This window comes from Heterocephalus glaber, unplaced genomic scaffold (genome assembly GCF_053883595.1).
Source record: "Heterocephalus glaber isolate CG9 unplaced genomic scaffold, H.glaber_assembly_v1.0 deba00001481, whole genome shotgun sequence".
Lineage (NCBI taxonomy): Eukaryota > Metazoa > Chordata > Mammalia > Rodentia > Bathyergidae > Heterocephalus > Heterocephalus glaber.
Genome location: NW_028258317.1, coordinates 65,073,711 through 65,094,309, shown reverse-complemented (window position 1 = coordinate 65,094,309; position 20,599 = coordinate 65,073,711). Strand labels below are relative to the sequence as shown.

At 43.4% G+C, this 20,599-nt stretch overlaps 1 long non-coding RNA gene across 6 annotated transcripts; it reads right to left on the bottom strand.

The window, feature by feature from the left end:
* Nucleotides 1–254: 254 nt before the first annotated feature.
* On the bottom strand, nt 255–18,081 carry LOC101723787 (uncharacterized). Of its 6 annotated transcripts, none has more exons than XR_015440138.1 (6): nt 17,678–18,078; nt 15,392–15,470; nt 12,787–12,960; nt 10,669–10,768; nt 9,623–9,748; nt 255–9,138 (listed from the first exon to the last, which is right to left on the bottom strand). It is a non-coding gene; the product is annotated as an uncharacterized LOC101723787 (long non-coding RNA). The 6 variants fall into 6 exon arrangements; XR_015440139.1 differs by lacking the exon at nt 15,392–15,470 and having other exon boundaries at nt 255–7,707; nt 7,954–9,138; nt 17,678–18,074; XR_015440136.1 differs by lacking the exon at nt 15,392–15,470 and having other exon boundaries at nt 12,240–12,960; nt 17,678–18,081.
* Between the last annotated feature and the right edge of the window lie 2,518 nt (nt 18,082–20,599).

Here is a 20,599-nt window from a genome sequence, read left to right as displayed (position 1 = left end):
GGGTCCCCAAAACTGCCTTGCCTCGTCAGACATGTTAAATACCAGGGAAGGAAATCAATTTAATGAAAACATTCTAACTTGTTGTCTGAATAGAGAATAGCAACTGAAACGTGCAGCCACTTGAGGTTGAGCGATGTACCTAGAAATGACACTGACAGCAAGCAAGGCAGGAGACCCTCTGGCCAGAGGTCAGAGGTTGCAGTGGGTCTTGACATACGTTTTACCGCTGATCTGGACCAGCTGTCCTTCGGAGTGTATGCAATAAGCAGAGGGCGGCAGCTTATGATGTCAGCATGTTCGTGACAGCACAGATACCAGTGGGAAATGTCAGAGAATGGGACAGCTCCTCTACACTTGCGTCCTAAGAGGAAGTCTACTGTGTGACTCAAACCACTTAGCCCTCTCTCACGCGGGCAGGAAACGGCAAGTCAGATTTCTTGTGCTGATGCGACTGAAAGACAAGCTAGAGGGGAAAGGGGAAAAGCTAAGCGATTAAAAGCTTCTTCAAGGGCCGGGGATTTAGCTCAGTGGTTCTATCGCCTGCCTCGAAGAAGTCATGCTGCAAAGTGTGAACCAAGTAGAAACTCAGTAGCACTTTCCCAGAACCCTGTAGACAATTGTTTCAGTGCAGGAGGAGTGTGTGTCCATCAGAGAGAGAGGGGGGCAGGAATGCTGCCTGCTGTGGGCTGGGAACCACCTCAGTAGAAGCCTGGCTGTGCCACTTCCTCTTGGATAGGCTTGGGTCAGTGAACCCCACCAAAACTCAGTTTCTTCACCTGCAAACCGAGGACTTAGGGTTAGAGTGTAGCTCCGTGGCAGAGCGGTTGTCTAGCATGCGTGAAGCCCTGCCCAAGTCGTCAGCAATGCAAGAAAAAGGGGAGAGAGAAGGAGAGAGATCGGTGTCCAGTGGTGTGAGAAAGAGTGGTCTCTGGCGTCCTCAAAAGCTTATAAGAAAAAGTGACAGGCATGTAATAGGTGGTCAGTAAGCAAGAGGAAGAAGAACTAGCATTTATGCAGTGCGCACTGTGTACAAGGCATTCTTTCACAGACCTTAAGTGTATTTGTTTCATTCTTTCAGTGACACCAAGCCAACTGGTAATATTAGCTGCATTTTGTAACTGAGAAAACTGAGGCATAGAAGTAAGTTCCCACATCTGCTGAGGATAAGAGTTGGGCCTCGAACCCAGATGCGTCTGACCCCAAAATCCACGCTTTGCAACCGCTCGTGGTATTGTTCATCGTGAGCCTGACCCACAGCAAACAAGATAACAACAAACCGCCTGTGTCCTTTCTGTCCTGACCCCTCTCTCCAATGGAGCTTGCTTCCACCGCTCTGAGAGGGATCCAAGCATTTTAGGGCTATCCCAAACCTGCAAGGACTGCCGAGGCTCAGCCGAACTGCTCTTGGCTAAGGGAAGATCTTTGCAGAGTCTTTTCCAGCTCTGTCTGGGCGGTGAGCCTGGCCTTATTTTGTAAGTGATTTACCCTATCCAGAAGTCAGCTTCATCTCCCTTCTGTAAGAACCAGGTGAACCCAGGAATATTCAGCTGCCCAACCAGAAAATCAAATAAGTAAGTCATCAGGCCTGAAGCTCAATACTCAAACACTGAACAATTTAGAACAATGAGCTACTCTTTTACAATAGAAATGGTTGTTGTCCATTTTTTATTCTTGCAGTTTTTCCAGCAGTAATGGATAAAACGCAGCCCCTAAAAGCCTAAGTTCTATTCCTAGCTCCAGCTGTGTGACCTTGCACAAATTTATTAACCACTCTGCACTACAGGTCTCCTCATCTAACTTGGGGACAATAACAGGTCCTACCTCACATGTGGTTAGTTAATGAATTCATATATGTAAGTGCTTCAGAACAGGCCTGGTAATAAGAGTGATACATATATTAACTTTTATTATCAATTTATTCTATTGCTGTTCAATCTAAGCCTACAGGCTTTACAACAATGCCTTTAAAGAATAACTGCTGACCAGGTGGTACACACGCCTGAAGTCCCAGTTACTGAGGCAGCTGAGGCAGGAGAATTGTTTGAACCGAATTTGAGATCAGCCTGGATAACAGAGAGCGAAGCCGAGTTTCAAAAAACCCAACCAACATTGCTGCTGCTTTATTCCCCTTGAAAATAATTTTCCTGTTTTTACCGTCTCCCTACCAGCTACCCTTCTCCGGTAAACTCCCTCCCTACCATCTCATCTTTTCCTTAAAAACAGAGCAAATTGCACTTAAAAGCCTTGTAGAATTATACCACTCAACCTGCTCATAAAAGTCAGGAAGTGCAAAAGTTAGAATTCTATGAAGACATTAAGTTGGTAGCGGTTCTGACGAAATCATTTCAGAGGGTTCAGTGCAGCCTCTTTCTTCCCCCAGTGCTGAGGACTGAATGTAGGGCCTAAAGCGTGGTAGCCAAGCACTGTCCGGTAAGCACACCTGCAGCTCGCAATAGACCCTCTTACAACTTCTGGTAGTGAGCTCGGAGGCCCTCACTAACCACTCCCTTCTTGCTCACTGCTTTTTTCTCACAGATGCCTCCTGTGGATACCAACTGGCCCAGGATTTGCCATTTTGAAGGAGGGCCACTCCTGCTCCAGATGAGCCATCTCCTCCAGGCAGTGCTTCTCAGACTTGAGTGGGACCAGAATCGCCTGTCGGGCTGGCCCACTTCTCAGCCCCTGATCCAGTAGCACCTGGGTGGATCCTAACCATCTGCATTTCTGACAGTGTCCAGGGGCTGCCACTGCTGCTGGTCTGGGCCAGGCAGAGGCCTTTCTCTCTCTTTGAATATGCTTCCTTCCCTTCCAATTCTATGCGGCTCTCCCAGACATATCAAAACTGAAATGAAAAATTCCTTTCATGTGTGCACATGAACACTCATTTTTTCAAGAAATGGAACCTAAATTCTGTTCAAACCCTGGCACAGTTTTGACAAAGCCAGACACACCCCATGTCAGCTGCTGCACCTGTTCCACCTACCCACCCTGTACCCTTCCATTTCCACCCATATCTGTGCACAGATGCTCTGAATCATGTGTGTTTATACATCTCCGGCCCTGCTGGTTTATATGTATGCAGTTGTGCTTCTCTTTCTCCTCCTAAGCTGTAAAGTCCTTGCTAAGGCTCAGCCCCTGAGGCTGAACACACCGTGGGTGTTTAATAAATGTAGTTCACTGATAAATGTTGAGTGTTTTCTTGTACCTGGTACTCCACGGGAACAAGTGGATGAGAACTTTAAACTTTTCATCAAGACCCAACTGTGTTTATTTTTGCAGTACTAATACAGCCAAAAGATGGCTTTCCACTCACATATAAATATGCGATAAGTTGCCAATCAGCATTTTAAATGCTTTGACGCCATGCTCAGAAATAACATCTGTGCTTCTTCTTCTCACATAGTTACCAAATGAGTAATTTAACTTAGGGGAGTTTGTGGCCATCCTTATAGGGAATTGCATGAATTCTAGAAATACTAGTGTAACTGTAATCAACTTTGATTTTATGGGACACTCATGGGCATATACCAACTACATCTTAATCTTTCCAGAATTAAAGGAATGATATTGGCCCTGAAGGCTATTGGTGAGAATATTTTCTGAGAGTTAATAATGAATCCAGAAGTTATTATTACTAATATTGATTTACAAATCACATGAATTAAATGATCAAAGAATGAATCATTTTTGTTTCATCCACTGAACAACCAAGAATTGAACTGCTCTAAATTAAGGAAAAAATAAATGATTAGTCTTTCCCAGGCAACCAAGGGCTATTAGAGAGCAAATCCAGAAGGCAGGACCTCTAGTTCACCATCCTCTGAGGTCTAGAATATACTTTAACCATAATGACATCGGAGGTCAAAACTTCACTCCACTCTGTTGAAAGAAGTCAGTGTTATTTCCCAGCCCTTTCTATGTGATAATATGTGGGCTTTTAACAGATTTCCTTGTCTTTTAAAGATTTGGTGCTACATCTAACCTTCTACTTACTGATCCTCTTCTTTTCCAATCATTAAATTGAGGAGAATTTTGCTGGTATATTCTGAACATTTTATTTCTTTCGGCTCAAATCTTTCTAAAGTTCAACCAGGGACCAATAATGAGTTCTAACTGAGAATAAGTGTAGGTTGTTTCTGAATTTTTTTAAAAAGTGACTTCATGCTATTGTTACTTTCATAATAAAACTTAGTGACATCTGAGTGGGTTTCTCTCCCTAGTCTGATTCCCACTGCTGCTTTTATACACCTGAGTCTTGTCTTGCTTTGTAAAAGAAGCTGTGTTCTTGGGCTTGAGCTAGGCTTTTCTTACACAGACCACATAATTATAGCCAGTATACTCCTTCTTGCAATTAATTGATATTTTCCTCCAAAGAAATCCGGACAGTAGAGGATAAAGAGTAGTCTTTTGTCTATAAAGGTTAAAATCGCATTTGTCATATTACATACAGATTTCAGGCCAGTCAGACTTTTAGCTTGTGGAAGTGAACTTAAGGCAGGGATGGACATGAAATATACTAAGAGCAGTCTTGGTGAAAGAAAAAAAAAAAAAAGAAAGAAAAGAATCAGATTTCCCTCAGCTATTCCAAAAGCAAAGGTAGTACTGACTTCTGAGGAAACTGATCAATAACAGGGGCCAATTCCAGGAAAGGGAGAATTTAGTCTAATTCAACCGGTGCTAGAAACTGTAGATAATATGGAAGCAATGGTTGACATAAACCTGATCTTCAAGAAAGTTAGAAAACACTAAAGGGATGAACAGAGGTCAAAAAGCAAAATGTTTTTGTGGCAAAGCATTCTATTCTTCCAAGATTTTATTGTGGTTGATTTTCAATTGCATTGAATTTTCAGTTAATAGACTCCTTCTAGACTTTTGAATCAGGAAAAGATAGTAATCAGTGGTATAATTAAACAGTGTGTTTTCGTTAATAAAAACAGATTTTTTAAAAGCTTTTTTAATGTGTCTTTACCATAGAAATTCCTAGTGAGAAAAATATATATCTTTACTTGTTTATTAAGTTTAACTCTGTAAGATGAAAAAAGAGAACTAAGATTTTTAAGTGAAAAAACCTGGAATTGAGCCTATTTTGTGCATTTCATTTATAAGAGAGTGTTGACAATGCTAATGAGCACTGGTTCTTTTGCTGCTAGATTCATAGAAGGTTAGCCCTTTACATAAAAACTACTAATTGGGGATGTTGTAGGTAGAATCTTCCACATTTTTTTTTACAGATCCTACATTTGCAACTGTTTGCTTTACAGAGTTAGTGCCTACTGCAAAATCAATTTTGTCTCCCTATAAACGTCTTCACAAGTTCCCAAATATTTAATTTCATCCATCAGCAAACTTTCAGAGTCTCAGCTCTAATATTTCCATAAATTTCTGAAGGCATGTTCCTTTGAAGTTTAATGCTTTTGAGAAAACATGCCTCTGAAACCATTCAAATTCTACACTGGTGTTCTGGACTGTTCTGGGATGGATATAACCTGGCAAAATGGTAGAATATGCACCTGAGCCTGAGAATCAGACCGGTTACAAGTCCTGGGCCACTGCTCAGAGCCTGGGTGATCTCTGAGATTTTACTCAACCCTTCCAAATCTCATTTCTTCATTTATAAAATGGGCATGGCAGTAGTATCTCCTGGCATTATTGTAAAAACGAAATACGATAATGCATGTAAGCCACTTTGACAATGATCAGCATACAGTAAGCTACTAATAAAACGCTATTATTACCAGTGAAGTGATATGCTATAACTTCATCCCTTTAAGTCCTCCTTTCACATCGGTTGAAAATATATGGACATTTCCCCAGAAATGGCTTGCTTCCATTAATCTGTGGATTCGTCTGCTAAAGCTGCCGTAACTACGTACCACAGGCTAAGTGACTTAAACAACAGAAATGTAGTTTCTCAGGGTTCTGCAGGATAAAAGCCTAAGATCAGGGTCTCAGATTTTGGATTCTCCTGAGCCCTTCTCCTTGGGTGGCCTTGCAGATGGCAGTCTTCTCACTGTGTCCTTGTGTGGTCTTTTCCCTGGGCCCATGAATCCCTAGTGTTGCTTTATGTGCCCTGATCTTCTGGTGTCTCTTCCCATAAAGGACACCAGCCAGATGGGATTCAGTCCACCCTAACCGTAGCCTCATTTTCATTCAGTCTCCTCTGTAAAGACCTTGTATCCAAATACAGCCACATTCCGAGGTGAAGGGGTCAGAATGTTACTGTACGAGGTAAGGGGAACACAGACTAGGACAACACACTGCCTAAATCCTGTCCACCTAAAACTGGACCTTCACTCACTCACAGCATTTATTCAATGTCTAGTCCAAAATTAACTGCTCCCTTCATACTAAGCATGGCCCTGTGACCAAGTAAGACTTCGCAGTAAGATGGTAACTGTTTCTGAAGAACTCAGATTCTTGGAAAAGACAGACAATTTTGTAAAATAACAATTTGCTGTAAAAGATTTAAGAAAATGGCAGAAAGTAGAAATTTTTTTTTTGGTACTGGGGATCAAACTTGGGACCTTGTGCTTGCAAAGCAAGCGGTAGCACCACTGAGCTAAATCTCCCAAAAAGAAATTTTTTATAAAGAAGACACCTTGAAGGATGAACAGAGTTTATCAGGTGAAAAGGATGGTGGCTGAGGGAACATGAGTTTCTAGATAGAAGTAGTGGGAAAGAGGAGTCATTAACCAGAATTTAATAAATGACCATAAGGGAAAGATGATGCATGGTAGGAAAACCATTACTGCACCTAAGGATCCAGGGAGCTCCATCCTGTCCCCAGCTAACTACAAAGCAGCTCTTGGAGTCCAGATTGTGTCCCTTCCCCCTCTGTCCCTCTGCTTGCAGGTGACAATGCAAGTCTCAGAACTCATCTTCCATGCAGCCACCTATACTTTCATGAGACATTCTTTCTCTTCTTCTAAATTTACATTCTTTATTCCCAAATGATTTGCTTATAAATGTAAATGATAAAAAACTGTTGTTGTGGCTTGTGTTTAGAAGTCCCCCCAAAGCCTCATGCAGATGAGGGGGGACTTTCTTTTTCAGAAGTGGCTGAATCTGGAATGTGTGATGCTGGGATTAAGGGCATGTGATTACTAAACCACTGTAAGTGAGAGACTGGTTTGGCACCGCCCTAATCCCGGTAGTCTGGATGGGATAAAAGGGGCAGAAAGATGCTGTTAGGGTCTCTTGTTGCTTTAGCTGTCTTATGCTGCTATGAACTGTTTCTCCTCTGCCACCCTGGCTTGGAGCCAGCTGATTATGGACTGAAACCTTTACGAACTGTAAGCCAAATAAACCTTTCCCCCTTTAACTTTGGGTGTTGGGTATTTTGTCTCAGGTACAAGAGAAAAGTAACTAACACAACTGTGTTCCTCTTAAGTCAGCCAGGTGAACACTTCTGCTTTAACTCTGTCTTCTATCTTCTTGGTGGCTAAGATGGCTGTGTCAGAGGTCTGATGACAAAAGCTGCCAAGTGCTGCACGCTCCTGTCATAGTAAGCCACCAACCTGCCAGCCTTATAGTGGGTAGGTGTCACTCCCATCCACATTGCATACATGCACAAACTTGGGCAAATGACTGACCCAACGCCACACAGCCAGCCACCGACAAGGCATGGACGTCACCCAGCTCATCTGACTTCATCCTCCACGTGCTAACACCAGGTGTACTGGCACTAGGAAAGACATGCTTGCAGATCTGTTGTGCAATAGAAAAAAAAAATCAGAAATACCGACCTTTTACATCAAGAGAATTTTCCCACATATAGCAAATGATACTTGGGCAGGCCTTGGGAGCCCACACCTGTAATCCCAGCACTCCAGGAGGCTGAGGCAGAAGGACTGCCAAGTTCAAGCCCAGACTGGACAACTTAGCAAGGCTCTATTTCAAAATTAAAAGGGTTAGAGAAGGGTGGGGATTTAGCTCAGTGGTTCCGGCGCCTACCTTAAAAGCGCAAGGTCCCGAGTTCGATTCCAGGTACCAAAACAAAGAGGGGTTGGGGATATAGCTAAGTGTGAAGGCCCTGGATTCAATCCCTAGTACAAAAGAAAAAAAAAGATTCTTATGAAGAGATGTAGCCTGGTTTTAGAGCATATGTCTATCATGTATGAAGCCCTAAGTTTGATCTCCAACACCACTACCAAAAAAATGTTCTTTGTGAGATTATGCCTTATTTTTTAATGTCATACTGTCCTTTGTGTTATAAGATGATGATGAAGTTTAAAATGATAGTCTTTTTTTCCTCAGTGTCCTAATTACAAAACAAAAAGCAAAACAGTTGGCATGTCAGTTCTTAAAGTTAAATCTTTGTTTTCATTCCCAAAAATTCAAAATCTAAAATTCACCACTGGGTCACAGAGTATCTTCCTCTCTGTGAGACATATGTTCCCTTTCTGTTGTCCACATTACCACTCATTGTAAAACTGAACTTTCAGTTTTTCACTGCCTGATTTTTAAGAGTTACCAACTCACTTCCCCAAACTTGGACCTGTTTCTCTCTAATGCACTTGTATTTACAGGAAGAGGCTAAGTGAAGAGGTAGCATAATGGCTTTCTTCTGCTGTGGTTTCCACGAGAGTAAAAAGCCCAGCCTTTTCTTATCATAGCTTGATGGAAACTTTTCACACTGGAGATGTCAAGTCATAACAATGTGTGGGGACACCATTCTGCTCTCAGAACTGTGCAGTTCTAAGGGAAAGACATTCTTCAAAGCTGTTTGCAATATCCAACATTGGTTTACTCTGATGTGGCATCTCACAAAGGAGCCTTATGAATGGATTAAATGTGGTTGGGTGCAGAAGTACAGTAAGACCTCTGTCCTGGGCTTTCGAGGGTGGACACCCTAAACAGGCACTTCCTTCCTAAGGGTCCTTGAAAATAGCTGACTTGAAGTTTTGTGGCCAGTAATAACCTTCTCTAAAATAAACCACTTACACCACCTGCCTGACAGTGCCCTATCAATTATATGAGGAGTGGGTGGGGTGGGTCTTCCAAGTTGACAGGAGAAGAAACAGAAGGGGGAGCCCGGGGTTGAGCAGCGCTGGCCTTTTCTGTGCTGTCACTGTTGGCCACCGTTTTTTTGGTCTCTGCTCATGCTCAGCCTCTTCTTCAGCAGGAAAAAGTCTGGAACTGGAAAGAGAAGAAGAATCATCTTAGAATTTCCAGGATCAAATGAAGCAAATTTGGGTGGCGGAGGAATTTGGGGACTGGGGGACAGAGGTTGGGCTGAGCAGGTGCAGAAGCTAGAATGAGCCCGCAGAGCAGAAGCGGTGGATGAGGGTCTTGGTTGTGCTTGGAATTTTGATTTCTGAGCCAAATGAGACATGGATGCAAGAGTGGGAGAGGGATTTGAATGTTATTTTTCATATCTGGAAAATATGTTTAGCAATCACTTCTTGGATCAGAGGCCAATATGGGTTTTTAACCTTTCCTTTAAAATGCAGGCTTAGGCAGGCACCGAAGGGTGAGAGAGCCTTGCAGAGAAATACAGTGGTTCTCCCTTGGTTGTGACTTTGCTTTCCCTTACCTATAGTTAATTGTGGTCCCAAAACACAACCGCAGCACAATGAGAAATTAAGATGTTTGGATACTTGTCTTCAAATGGGGGGCTCACCAGGACATTTTGGAACTTCCAGGCTTTCTCTATTGTGTTGAAGACATTTATTTTGGTGGCTGGGCCCTAATCTTTTTCAAATGGTGAAATAAATAGTCTTCTATTTCATAAGGTTAAGAACTGCAACTATGGGAAAACACAAAGGGAAAAAAATGTACAGTCCTAATTGATAGTTGCCCTCAAACTTACCACATTTCCCTTCTTTCATTCTGTGTTCCCCCAGGCCCTAGCCTTTCTGTTCCTTTCCCCTAACTTTCTCAAGCATAGTGTCCCTGGAACCTACAGTGAATATACCCCCTCTAAAGCCTAGGAATTAACTACTCTTGAAAATTTCTCAAGGCAAAATTCTTCCAACTCCAGCAATCACATGATAAACTCCTGTTAGGACCATCAAAGATGAGCTGTGGAGAATATGAAAACCTGCAAGCCCTGTGTGTTTAGTTGTCTATGGCTGCATGTTATGGTTTGTAGATAGATGTCCTCCGAAGGCCCCATGCACTCAGAGGGTTGTGGAGCACTATAGCTGGCTTGGTATCAGGAGGTGGGGCTGGTCCAAAGAGGTGGTCATTGGGGCTCCAACTTGGAAGGGTCTGTCTGGCTCCCTGGCTTCACCTTTCCTCTCTCTGCTTCCTGGCTACCATGCCACGAGCAGCTTCTCCCAGGCTAGCCCCCTCTGCCATGCAGGCCTGCCACCGAGAAGCTCTCTGAAATGCACCCTTCCTTACACAGGACTGCCTCCACTCCTCTCCATAGAGCCTCACCCCCCGCCCCCCCCCACACACACCCCTGTACACAGGACAGCCTGCGCTAGCTCACCTGGTGGCCAGACTGAGAGATGAGGAGACAGAGAGAGGGAGAAAGGAAGGACAAATGGGGGAATACACACCAGGGAGAACAATGGGACATGGCCAAGATTAGAGCCAGTATTTTTATAACTGACATCCTATCAATAATACTAACTCACATTCCGGGGAAAGGGAACATACAGACTGTGGGGAACAACAGGCGGGGGTCTGAGGAGCCATTTTAGTGGCCACCTACCGCACCTTGTCAGCTCCACATACTGGTCAAGGATGGCCTCATGCAGCGATGCCAGGTGTATGGAAAGTGTAGCAAGTTCTTTGACAATGGTAAAAAGAAGATACTCTGAAATGGTAGGAAAAGGAGAACTTAATTTAATTTGGGGCATCCTGGGAAGTCTCCCTTAAGAAAGTGAAGTTTGAGCGAGGTCTCAAGTAGACCTCAAAAACGGTCATTCCAGCAAACAGACCAACATGGGCAAAGGTCTGGGGTCTGAAGGAACATCAAAATCACAGGCGGAGCTTCCAGGGCTTCTGATTCAACAAATCTGGAGGGAGGCAAGAACTTACATTTCAGATGATTCTCGTGACCTGGGCCCAGGAACTGCACTTTTGAGAAATACAGACTTAAGCAAAGGACTGGAGTTTCAGCATATTGGGAAAGAAATAAATATTTTTATTTATCAAGTTGAACTGACTCAGTTTCCTAATCCTATTAGATTCAGTGGAAATGAAGGGTGTTAGTTTGTACTTAACGGATCCCAAAATTATAAATTCTGGGTGTTGAGAAGAATTTGGAGAATGTGAACCCCTCATTTTACAAATGAGGTAAGTGGAGGTAGAAGATGGGTTCAGATAGGCAGAGTCATCTTTTTTTTTTTTTTTGGTACTGGGAATCGAACTCGGGACCTTGCACTTGTGAGGCAGGCGATGGAACCACTGAGCTAAATCCCCAGCCCCAGAATTATCTTTTAAATCAGACAGGTCTTAGTGGTTCTCTCACTCAAAGGTTCCCGAATGAAATATACTAGGGCCTTTCCCTTTGACATCTCAGTGCTTTCTATTTGAGATGAGCTAAAGAGCTGTGGTAACTCTCCCAATGGAATAATCATCTTTTAGAAAACATCCATGCCCATAATTTGGCATGGGAGGCAGGCTGAAAGAATTCTCTGAAAAGAGGCCATTAGCTACATTTCTATGTGTGATTGAGATCTAGAACTCCTGCATGGCTCCTTGGGCTGAAAAGCCTGAGCTGTGCTTCTGGCCTCTCTCAGCCTCTGCTGTCCTTTTTTCTTCCCCCCAAAGGCTCACATGCACAAATTTAGCTGCCTAAATGTCTCTGCAAAACTTGGGTTTGGTGGTGCTGTTCCTTTGTAAAACCCAAATCATTAGTAAAATTAAATCTAAACGCAAACTGGACCAAACCCATCTTGACTCCTGAAATATGCTTTCTTCTGAAAGAAGGTAGTGAAACTCTGCAGTTTATTCTTTGCAACAAATGCACAAAATCAGATCAGTGTCTTCATTCTGTTGTCTGAGCTGTTGTCACCTTTTATTTGACTGTACTAAAGGAAACAAGATGGAGACAGTTTTGAACAGCCCAAGGGAATCTCATTTGCACATTCAAATACAAGCGTGTTTATCATAATTTCTTAAGCTCTGGCTTCCTTTGCCCTCGCTCTTCCCCTAATTCACAGCCCCGCTCTGACATATACTGTTGCTCCCAAGGGTACGTATAGATTCTTACAACGCAACAAAGATTCTGAAGGTAATTGAACAGTCGCCCCTTTCCACTTGTGGTTTCTGCAGCAACTTACTCAAGCACAGGTGTCCCTCGTGCCGCCATTCTGCAAAGTCCTAGAGTTCACAGCACCCAGTTCCTCCTAAGGGTGAAGCCCATGAGAAGCTTTCACCTTGAGCAAGAGGGGAAACTACAGCTGCAGACAGGTTAACTGCAGCTTCTCTCACGCTTTGAGAAACTCAGTTCCTGAGCACAGGCTTGTTCACTTATTGGAAGAGGACGCCTCGTCGTAGCTGATGTCTTCCTCGCAAAGTTGGAGGGGTAAGAATGGCAAACTGCAAGTCCATTTTATTCCTGCCTTTGTCAACTCAACCACAAATTGTCTTCTCTTCTCCAACTGAGTGAGCATCACTTAATAAGCCGCATCAGGTGTACAGTGGGAACAGTGGCCGAAGACGGAAAGGAGCACATCTCCTCGGCAAGTGCATGGTCAGAGCCTGCCTCACTCCAAAGCTCTTCAGCTTCAGCCAAGTTGCTTAGCTTCTCCAGCTCTCGACTTCCTCCTCTGGACCTTGGTTTGCTCGCCTGTGCTGTGAGAGTCAGACTCTGAACATTGAACTCACCTAGTGCTATCCTTGGTGACAGCAGGTGCTCAGAAATGGTAGTCACGACAGCTCCGGCAGTAAATCAAACATGATTTTCTTCCCAACGAAGCCCATCATCTTCATTATGTTGTTAGCAGCTTGAATTTGTTTTTCACTGGCTCAGAACCACTTTGGTATAACCTCCTTTTGATCCTAGCCAAACCAGAGAAATAAATCCAAAGTTACTTGCACACTAGTTTAGGGTTAGTCTCTGCCTGAAAACCTGTAAATGCCCAGCATGCTTTCCCCAACCAACAGCAAGCTATTAACAATGCATTTTCTCAGCCATTAGTAAGGCGCTGTCAGAAAGGACTCAGTCCCCCACAGCTTCTAGGGTTCCATAGAAAAAAAAGTTAAATGCTGGAAGTTGAAGTATCAGCAACTGACATTTGCTCATCTCAAACAAAAGATGTCTTTTTAAATAAAGGAAGCTGCGGTGCACACAAACAAAAAGAGAGACTCTGGCTGCAAACCCCCCCCCCCCCCCGCATCTTCTCCAGGGAGGCTCATGCCTCTGCCTGCTGTTCATCAGCCTAGATTTTGATGGGGCGATTTTTAGTCAGCTGCCTCGATCATTTTGGCACAGACAAAAATCCTTTAAAAAATGTTACACTTCATCAAAGTGTATCATGAGACTTCACGGTCATTATCTCAATGGCCGTTCTGATGTGCTACAATTGGCAGAGACACAAACGGTAGGGGGTGTATGAGAAGAAAGGCAGCGTTTCATGAGGAAAGCTGGCAAGCCTCGCCAAGCTTCTGTCAACAACTCCACGGTCTGATCCGATGCACTGAGCGTGCTGATGATGCTCTTGTTTCTGAAGGAAGTAAACAAGAAAATGAATTCCACCGTGCAACACAGCCTCTTTGTATCTTCAAAATGGTGTGACTGGACTCCGGCCAGCCGTGTTGAAAGTTTGGCCATTTATGTCATCAGAGCCCCAGTACTGATGGAGGCTTTGATTACAACTTGGACCCGGCTATAGGACCCTTCAGGGGCAGCCACTCAGCAAATAAAGGCATTGATTGGTTGTTGGGTCAATTTAGCCATCAGGGTACAGAGCATGGCTCTTTTGAAAAGTCTAATGGATTAGCTACACAACCAGTCCCACTGCAGGCCTTATTTTTCAAGTAACTCCATGACGGTTTTCGAGTTTGGCAGGGAACTCTTCCTCCAGAGCAAGCTTCTTATTATCAATAGTGGGGCTCAGAGAATTAGACACTGCGGGCTTTACAATTTAATGAAAACAGCTGTTGAAATAACATTTAAGGCAAACAATAGTTTGCCTGGAAAACTATTAATTATGTAAAGTTATGCAGAAAGCAGAATAATCTTTTATTCAGAGCCCTCTAACACTGACTGAGGACACAACTGGAGTCACCTTCCACTCCAACCCATGGCTCTCAAGTGGCAGGAAGCGGGGTCCTTGTAGGAAGGGGCTCCGCTGAGTGTGAGCTGAATGGAAGCAGAACACCAAGCTACAACTTTGCTGTGAAGAGAGTACAATATTCAGGAGAGAATATTTGTTAGATTTACATAACCTTGGGTACCTTGGGTCCCCCCGCTTGGGTCTTTTTGGATAACTCAGAGCTGCGTTTCCCTAAATATCTGAAATTGGATTTGAGCCTTACCATTGGGATCTCAACTTAACTTTTATAAAAACAAGCAAACACCATTTCTTTAACATGCTGTATTTCTGGCCCAGGTTCACCCTGAGAAAGTGACACTCGGGAGGAAGTGCAGTTTCTTGTTCTTTGAACCAAGTCAGTTTTAATCACATGGCGAAGGTCCAGCTTGGACTTGCACTGTTCCCCTTTTGCCTCTGTTCCCTCCTCTCCTAAATGCACAATTTGCCTCTCCTTCTGCTTGCTGGGGCCTTTGAATTCATTGTTCTCTCTTTGCAATTTCTATCCTTGACCAGCAGTGCTGGGAATTGACTTATGGCCCTTCACCTACCCTGTGCTCCACATCTGATGGTCTTCCCCGGATGGGAATCACCAAGCCAAGAAGTCCCATTAAGAAGGTTATTAACTGTATACATAAACATTGCCTCTTGCCTACAGTTAGATTTATTTCTCCTCACTTCCAAATAACTGGTTTTAACACTCTTTCCAGCATGCCCGACACCTTTTATTTGACTATATTGTTTTAGAAGGGCCTTTGGGAATTTAGCTAATTTCATGGTAGAACTTATTAAGTGGGATTTGACACTCTTTGACAATTCTGATGAACCATTAGTCAAGTCTCACTCCCTTTAAGGAAAAAATGAAAGCTTTATTCATCATAGGGTCTTTATTCTAAACATGTCACCTGAATTTAGTACTGCATCTGTGCCGAAATGCAACTGACTTTGCTGATTAAATAGAACTTTCTCTGAAACTCCAAGGAAGCTGTCATTGGCTATCACAGAAGGACAGCATCTACCTCCTGAAAATTCTCTTTGGACTTACATGTGCATTTTGAAATAATTTAGCAAATTTAATTTATCAACCTCTGATAAAGGTTAATAAAACGAACAACACACACTCATATGTCCACACACGCACCAACACACCAATTCTCTCTAAGGTACTAGAGTCTCACCTTTGTTTGCCTAGGACACAAAAATAAAGAATAATCTTCCCTTCTTCTGAGAAGTGAAAAATCTTGAGGGACCCAATCTCTAAAAAAACCCAGAACATAATTGAGTGTGCAAATGAAATTCATTACTAGAGTCAGAACAATAATCCAATTAGCATGTATTTGTGGAATGCTTTTAAAATCATTCTAAACTCAAAACCACATTCATCTTGGAAATGTAATGCCAACTTGGTGCCTTGTCCCAGCATACTCTGATCACATTTTGCACCGGAGATTACAAAACAGCATCAAGATTGCAAAAGCAATTATTCCAGTTATCCAGATGTGATTTTTCAATCATTCTAGGAAATTTTTTTGGTGGTTTTTATTCCATGGCACTGCTTTCAGCTCTCACGCTGGCACAGTGCTTACATCTCTTCATTATTAATTCAGCTCATGGAGCTTAATTGGACAAGGCTAGAGCGAATTTGACAAACATCACAGCAGCAGAAAAAGCAATCACTCTTTCAAGATGAAAATTTGTTTGATGTCTTACTGTGTAACTCATTTACTCTCCTCGGGAGTCATGTGACCTGAATGTTAATCAGCCATTGATTGGTTCTCTCCTTGGACAGTCACGTGACCTGAATATTAATGGGTTAGCACTCTGTCACTGCACTGTTAGGTAACCTCGTGATTGGCTGCCAGGTTAGGATACAGAGCTAAGTAGGTGCTTGATGAGCACTTGACAGAACTTCACAGAAAATTAAGGCCCTAAAATAGCATGAGAAAGTCTTGTCAAATCAAGCATGATTATCATTGAATGCTTAAGGAATTCATCATCGGCATGAAATTGATACACTTCAGTACCAGCAGGCCCTGTAGTCAGCAGGGACTCATCAGATTTTTATTTATATGTGTTCACCAAATCACATTAATTCTGAGAGCTAAAACATGCTAAGGATGAAGGTTATTTTCTGTTCAATCTAATTTATCTATGACAATAATCATCACTAATAATGTGTCAAATTGGATTGCAGTCATTTTATGCATGCATGCTGATTTGGAAAATAGTGTTAAACCGTCCCGAAGTAATTAACAATCGGTAAAGGTATGCTGGCCCAATGTAATCAGCATATCTAGACGGAAAATTAAGTTTTATAGAATGGATTTATAGATACATATCCTTATTTAATTCAGAATATAAATTATTCCTGGTAAAAGCCACCATCATTTTTATAACACTATTAAAGCCAATAACCATTGAGGGACTCGCATTTTTAATTTGCCCTATCGTTCTTTTTTTCTCTCATTTTCCACAGTTAACTTTCTAATGGATGTCACTTCGTTATTGTCAAGTCCTCACGTGAGCGGGGTCCGGTAGAGCTAAGAGATGAATAAATATGCCTCGGCTTAAGCCTTAATCATGGATGAAGGCAGCCATATCATACCTCTTAGTACACAATGCTTCATAATTATTGGCGAGGGCTGGAAGGTAGGCAGCAGGGAGATTACAAAAAGGGGGGGTGGTGCTAGACTTTGGCCTTTTGGTGTCTCTCCATTATTTCTCGTCACAAAGGGACAATAAGACATTTTGCAGATTAACTTATAAGGGATTAATGTTTCTTGGTGCACTGTTTAAGCCTAAATTGCTTTTGTTGAAATACCTTTTATGCAACAGAAGTTTTTTTTTTTCTTTTAAATCGCCCTCTGGTTTATAATAGCACTACTGGAGTAATCAAATGATGGAGTAAAGAAATCTTAAAGAAATGTTTATATCCTTTGGTGAGCGGGTTACAACGTCTGGGAGGAGAACCACACTTCCTAAGAAAGGGGAATAGATACACACGAACCCTGGTTTCTTTCCCACAGCTCCCCGCCCCATCTTAATCCCTGGGCTCCTAGCCCTGCCAGGATTCTCTCCCCCTCTCTCAGGAGGTCTCTTTATTGATTAAATGAATCTGCTCCAAAGGCTGGCTCCCAGGCTCTTTGATCTAATCCGATCTGATTTTATCCTATCGCTTTAGCAGGACATCGGGGAATTAACAATAAGCAGCTTTGCCACAAGTGTTTAATAACTCAACACAATCTCCTTATGGCCCGGAGCTGCTCAAGTTCCCATCCAGTCCGCGGCAAACAGTGTAACAGATTGGCCTGGCCCCCTGAACCTGAGGAATTTCCATGCACTGTGAAACTAATCACTTCAAGTTTCTCCATAAACCACACAAAGCAGATTTTAGCATCTTAACAAATTGTAAAAAAAAAATCAAAACAACAGTAGAGGGGGAGGGGCACACAGAGAGGACTCACCTTCCAGCCAAAGCGGGTAGCACAGGCTGGCAGGGAGGGGCAGGGGCGGATCAGCTTCTGTCCTCTCACACAGCGATTCTCCGCCTTATATTTCATCATGAATAAAATAATCTGGGTAGGCTCAAACCTAACAACGCTCCAAGCCCACAATGATCCCCCGCCCCCGCCGCCCCGCTGTGAGGGAAGTGCTGTGGTTTCAACCACAGGATTCGCTGCTGTTGTTCCTGTGACAGCCCTTGCGCTATGCAGGAAGTACACAAATAAAGAGCCTAAATCCTGTGTGCCTTGGATAGCAGAGATGTGAGTGGCCCCTGGATTTCAAACCAGCACACATGCATGAAGGGCTTGTCAGTGATCACTCAATTACAAAGAGCCAGTCTTGCAATGCCATGTGTTTTTTCTAAGCTCTGGGCTGCCTCCACCTGCATCTCTACTTGTAAATGGCAAAGGCAGAACTTGCTTAATATCTTTCTCCCCGTCACACAAGAAAGCACGGCGCCTCTCTTTTCTCAGTCTCACACACAGCCTGCAGAATGATCCTCTCTTTTTCTGAGGCAGAAACATCGAGGCAAGGCTTACCCTTCTGCAAGGCCAGAGCTGGGAGGTAGACAGACGCTGGGAAGGGAATAGGCTTTTGAAAGCTGCAGGATTATTGGTGCCATGGGGAAAACACCACTCCAGCACTAATCTAAAATGAAACATCTTTTAGTTGCTCTGTTTAATACCTACTGTACATCAGAATTATCTATGAAAACACGGTTCATAACAAAGCAACAGCCCTCTCTCCACCTCTGTCACTGCTGTCTGCTAGCCTGGCAGCTCTGATTTCGTGCTGCATCTGCGGAGTAAGGAAGGGCCGCTCCGGGAACCTCTGGGGCGGAGGGAATTTGCTGACAGGTTTGCAATAGTAGGATCTTTGCCTCTATTCCTCGAGGGCCCGGGGTACTGGCAAATTCACTCAGATACAGCTGGAGGCTTGATTATTGTTTTCCTAAGTAAAGACATTTATTTTCATATCCTTCTCCACCCACATCCATTCATTAGTAGTTATCTAGATTTTCCCCCTACTACTTATATGAGTTCAACATTTTGAGACACCCCCCCTGCCCCGCTTGTGCACAAAAAAATCTGCTTTTGAGTCTGTGATCATCTCAATATGGACTGGAATGCTGGCATGGATGGTGCAGTTATTTCCTCTTTGGAAATGCCTTTCGCCTCACTTTTTTTCTGTTCTCCCAGATAAACTATGTCATAACAGAAAAATCTCTGTGAAGTTCTCCAAAGAACTCTGTGCTGTTTCCAGACCCAGGGACTATAATTACGCCTGTGTAATTAAAGCAGAGTGCCTCCTGCCAACTGTGAGCACCCCTGTTTACATGACAAAAAGATAGCAAGATGTACTCGGGAAGGCTCAAGCCAAAGTAATCCAGAGGGCTGCCTGAACTGGCTCAGCTTTCTAAATATTGTCCCTGGGCTAGGGACAGTGAGCAGCAGGGGTAAGGATGGCAGGAGAGGAGGACAGTGAGCTGAGCCTGAGCCAGAGGCCTGTTGACTCCCCACCCCGGGCACATGGAGCTTGGCGACTTGGGAGCCTGGCTTTGGCTGGAGCCTCGTTGCACAACTGACCCAGGTGCTTCTGCTGCGGCCCTCAGCACGGTGGCATGGTGGCCTTCTGAGGTCCCCCAGCCCTGAGCTCACATGCAAAAGTTCAGAGCATTAGGCCAGCTGGTGAACACTTTCTTGGCCTCCGACAGCACAAGGAAGATTCTTCTGCCTGCAGTTCAAGCAGTTCACAAGCTTGTCTTTCTGTGCTGTTCTCTTTGTAGGGTGCAGCAACTGGAAGGAAATTAAAGAGACACAGAGGGTCACAGACAGAAAAGTAAAGACACTGAGAGAAAAGGAAAAACACCAAAGCCACAGGTTGAAAAAAAATCCCTATAAAATAAGAGCATATTATGTTTTTGTGTATTTTCAAAATGTAGCCAAACTAAACCATTAAATGAGGATTTTGTTTCACAAAGTCTGCAAACCATTCAACCGCTAACCCACTGTACCAGGAATGTGGTGCCAACCAAAATATGTCAAGAGTAGTAGTACTCAATAAAATCTCAAAACCAAATGACATGCAAGCTGTATTTCATGATTAGAGCGTTTCCTTATGTCAAGGAACATACATATTAACTTGTTTAAACACGGCTCTGTGCTGTCACTGTTTGTCAAAAACAGAGGAAAGAGAATCTAGTGCTAACCAAACCCACCCAGAGGAAATCTTCACGCTTTCTCTCCTCCTGGCAAGTGGCACAGACACTATCCAAGTAATCCTCACATCCTCAGGGAGAAGAAGAGCCTCCAAAGGGGAGAGAGGTAGGGAGACTCCACCTCCCACCTTACCAAGTGGCACAGTTCAAGCAGGTTTGCAGATGCCTGGCCCAGGTCCCAACACAAGAGTGCAGTGCTAGGGTGAGAATTAAAAATAAAAAGCTGACTTTTCCCCCAAGACAGCAAATCACCAAAATTACAGAATGCAAACACTTCATCTCTTTCTAGCAAAATGAATGCTTTTGTAACCCTAAGGGTTATGTAATGTTTAAACAGTTACAAAGGGCTCTTAGTATATGCATTCTTGCTGCATCCTCACGACTGTGCTGGTCATTTATATACGATTATCCCCATTTTATAAAACAGAAGCCTGAGTCTCTGGGACATGAAGTGACCTACCCAAGTGGCAATGTCAGAAACAGGTAAAACCAGAGCCGTAGCTGGGCGCAGTGACAGTGCCTGTACTGGTTATTTGGGAGGATAAGAAGGAAGGTTGCAAGTTTGAGGTCAGCCTGGACTACATAGTGAGACCCTGCCTAAAAATACAACAGCAAAATGCAGAGACCCAAAGCAGACCAAAACAACAAAAAACAACCAAAGCAG